Here is a 4,590-nt window from a genome sequence, read left to right on the forward strand (position 1 = left end):
GGAGGAAGGGGAAATAGACAGTTATTGTTTAATGGGTATAGAGTTTCAATTTGGGAAGATGAAAATGTTCTCGAGATGGATGGTGGTGATGGTTGCACAATAATGTGAATGTACTTAATGCCACTGAACTGCGCACTTAAAATAGTTAAAATCACAAATTTTGTTATGTGTGTTTTACCACAATTAAAAATGTTAAAGATAGTAAAAAGATTAGCATATATTTTTCCTAATAAAAATACAGGTTTTAAAAAATAGAAACTGGGTCTTGATGATAGTTTTTTAAATTAGCTATTTTGAAACAATGTTAGAGTTACAAAAAAAGTTACAGAGAAATCACACGGAGTTCCCTGACACCCCTCATCCTGTTTTCACTATTGTTAATATGTTACATTACCACAGCACATTCATTGCAACCAAGACACCAACATTGGTGGATTGCAATTAACTAAACCCACACTTTCTTCAAATTTCACTCGCTTTTCCACTAATGACAGTTTCCGTTATGGGAGCCAACCCCGAAGACCACATTGCATTTAGTTGTCACATATTGGTCTGCAACAGTTTCTCAGTCTTTCCTTGTTTTTCAAGGCATTGAGAGTTTTATAGAATCCTGATCACGTAGTAAGTGAACTTTTCCTCAATTTGGATTTGTCTGATGTCTTTCTCATGATTAAACCTGGAGTTATTGGCATGGGGAAGAACACTACAGAAGTGAAGTGCCCTCCTCATCACATTATAGCAGGGGCTGCATGTTATCAAAATGATTTATCACTGGTGATGTTAACCTTCATCACCTGGCCAATGTTGGCCAGGTTTCTCAACTATAAAGTTACTTTGGTTTTTTTTCCCTTCCCATACCATTCTTTGGAAGCAAGTCCCCAGATCCAGCCTATGCTTAAGGGAGGAGGGTAATTAAACTCCACATTTTGGTTAATGAGAGCTTTGAGTCCCTGGATCTACCTATACCTGAAGCCAAGCACTTCCAGCCTTCTCAGTTACCTGAGTCAGTATGTTCTTTCATTTTAATGCGTTTAAAATGAAAGACTCCTAACTCTTGTTTCCTTCCAGTCCATCTTCCATGCAGAAGCCAGCATGATTTTTAAAGTGAATATATGACAAGTTCTCAGAATTCCCACTAGGTCATAGCCTATCTGTACAGTCTGCATGATGAACATCCTTTGAGCTCTCTAACTGATGTAGCCCTGAGGCTTCAACCCTATCTGTCTCTCTGGGATAATATATTCTGTTGACCCAACCCTGTCAGGAAAGTAGTCTATTTAGACTTGCTGTTTTACCACATTTGAAGAGCTTAAATGCCCAGCAGTATTTATAGACATGATCTCTATCAAGGGAGAAAGGGGGACACTTTGTCAGTCTCAGTGACCCAAATTTGAGGTTAATGATCTTGCTGGGCTGTTAAATTCAGTCTTGCAAGTCTGTGCATTTCACAGTTATGAGAGGAGTCCTGAAATATTGGAACATCCAATTCCTTGATTTGTCCATCCATCCATCCAACCATCCATCCATCCATCCATTCAGTGAATATTCACTGAGTTTCTATTATGTGTCAGGGACTATGCCAGGTTCAGTGAAAGCAATAGTGAAGAAAACAAAGTCGCTACCCTCGTGGATCTTATTGCTAGTGGGTAAACAGCTGATAAAGCAGTAAACAAGAAAATAAACTAGATAGTTTCGGATAATAAATGCCACAAGGAAAATAACACAGAGAATTGATAAGAGAGTAAGTGATGAGGGAGGCAAAAATACAGTTTTACATGGGATTTCAAGGGAAGATGTCCCTAAAAAGCAAAAGGAGGAAAGGAACCAATCGTAAAAAACACCAGGGGAAGATCTTTCCAAGCAGATGGAACTGCAATGCAAAAGCCAGAAGGCAAGAAAGAGCTTGGTATGCTCAGAAAATAAGCAAGAAGCCAGTGAGGCTGTAGCACAGTGAGTAGGGAGAAGGGTAGTGAAAGATTATGGTGAAGAAGTAAGCAAGGGTCAGATCATGTAGGACCTTTGTAGCCATGGAAACAAGTAGTTGCAAGAAAGGGAGTGACATGATCCAATTTATATTTTTTAAAGACCTCTCTGGCTGCTCGGTAGAAAATGAATTGTGAGGTGTCAGAATGAAAACAAGGAAGACCAGCTAGCTGTCTCTGCAGCCCAGGCAAGACATGATGGGGACTAGATCCAGGGTGGTGGTTATAGACTAGAAGAGAAGTAGGCAGATTTTAGATTCATTTTGGATAAAAGGACTTTGTATTAGTTCATTTTCACACTGCTATAAAGAACTACCTGAGGTTGGGTAATTTATAAAGAAAAGAGATTTAATTGACTCACAGTTCTGCATGGCTGGGGAGATCTTAGGGAACTTACACTCGTGTCAGAAGGGCAAAGGGGAAGCAAGCACATCTTCACGTTGGTGGCAGGAGAGAGAGAAAATGAAAGGAGAAGTACGACACACTTTCAAACAACCAGATCTCTTGAGAACTGTATCACGAGACAGCACTAGAGGGATAATGCTAAACCATTAGAAACCACCCCCATGATCGAATGATCTCCCAGGAGGTCTCACCTCCAACACCTCGGATCACAATTCGACATGAGATTTGGGTGGGGACGCAGAGCCAAACCACATGAGACTTGTTGTTAAATTAGAAGTGAAGAAATAATCAAGACTGAGTCAGCTTTTTGCTTTGGTGATGGCACCACTACCTGCATTGAATGGACTGGGGGGTGCAGAGCTTCATTTGGGGTATATTTGTGACATCTGTAAGTGAAGAATGAAGCCAGGGCATCTGCTGCAAGTAGAGGTCAGGGGAGGAAGGGATGAAGAAGACTTGAGAAGAGACAAAAGTGTATGAAATAATAATCTCAGAGAGGAGAAAAGCAAATTTAACCAGATAAATGTGTTAAGTTTCTGGGGAGCATTATATGTCCATTTGAAATGTGTGACCATGAAGTAACAGTGAAGCAAGGCTTCACACACCAGAAAATCCAGATGTGTGATTTTCTGTTGTAATATTCCCTTGCATGGGTACAGACCAATGGTTTGGTCCGAACAGTAATGAGTTTTTTTCTGGATGAAAAAGTAAAGAGTGGAGGATACTCTTGGAATACTATGATGATAGTAATGGGATATGGAATCTACACTGGATAAGAATGAATAGAAGGACATTGGACAGGATAGATGAAACCTAATTAAATCAATGAATACAACTTCTCTGTCCAATACAGTAGCCACTAGCTACACTGAAAACTTCACATGTGGCTGCTCTGGATTGAGATGTGCTGGAAGTGTAAAGTACGTGGATTTCAAAGACTTAGTATAAAAAGAATAAAATGTAAAATATCTCATGAATAATTCAATATGGATTATACATTGATAATATAATATTTTGGATCTATGAAGTTAAATAAATTATATTATTAAATTAATTTGAATTGTTTATTTTACATTTCTTTCTTTTTTTTTTTTTTTTTGAGACAGAGGCTCACTCTGTCTCCCAGGCTGGAGTGCAGTTGAGCGATCTTGACTCACTGCAAGCTCCACCTCCCGGGTTCATGCCATTCTCCTGCCTCAGCCTCCCTAGTAGCTGGGACCACAGGTGCCCACCACCACACCCAGCTAATTTTTTGTTTTTTTAGTAGAGACGGGGTTTCACCGTGTTAGCCAGGATGGTCTTGATCTCCTGACCTCGTGATCCACCTGCCTCGGCCTACTAGAAAATTTTAAATGACATGTGTGGCATGCATTATATTATTGGCTACGGCTGAACTAAAGGTCTTACTGGGTTAGGGAAATGTTTAGGGCGAAGACTATCACAGAAGGAGAGTGGTCAGAGAGTGGGAGGCTTGAAATCCAGATTTCAGGGGTTGTAGTCCCAGCTACTCAGGAGGCTGAGGCAGGAGAATGGCGGGAACCCGGGAGGCGGAGCTTGCAGTGAGCCGGGATCGCGCCACTGCACTCCAGCCTGGGCGACAGAGCGAGACTCCGTCTCAAAAAAAAAAAAAAAAAAAAAAAAAAACAGTTACCACCAATGGCGAGGTCCAGGATGTGGCTACGGAAAGAGTGGGCTGGTCGGGGAAAGATTATGGCTGAGTGGGAAGGCCCAAGGATGGAGAAATCAAAGGGTTACATGAGTTATCTGTGTAAATGTTGAAATCATCAAGGATGATGAGCAACGTGGAGTGGGAAGAAAGGTGGTGATGAGGTAGGCATCAGAGGCTTTAATAACTGAGGCAATGATAGATGACCACTTTAAGGAGGAGCAGCTGATGCCATGAACCACTCTGAGGAGAAGCAGCTGATGTTATAGCTGTTCTGTCCAATTTGGCAGCCACTGGACCACTTTGAGGAGGATCAGCTGATACTATAGCTATTCTGTCCAATATGGCAGCCACTGGCCATTAAGCACTTGAGATGCAGCTGGTCTGAATTGAGATGAATCTGAGGACTTCACTTGAAAGGGTCTGAGATTTTATTTTTTAGGTAAAATGGGAAGAAATGTCTTGAAAGTGGCAAAAGGGATGCCTGAGGTACATGGGGTGAGGAGAAAAGCAACCTACACTTGGGAAGGCTGACCT

Source organism: Chlorocebus sabaeus, chromosome 5, assembly GCF_047675955.1.
Source record: "Chlorocebus sabaeus isolate Y175 chromosome 5, mChlSab1.0.hap1, whole genome shotgun sequence".
NCBI lineage: Eukaryota > Metazoa > Chordata > Mammalia > Primates > Cercopithecidae > Chlorocebus > Chlorocebus sabaeus.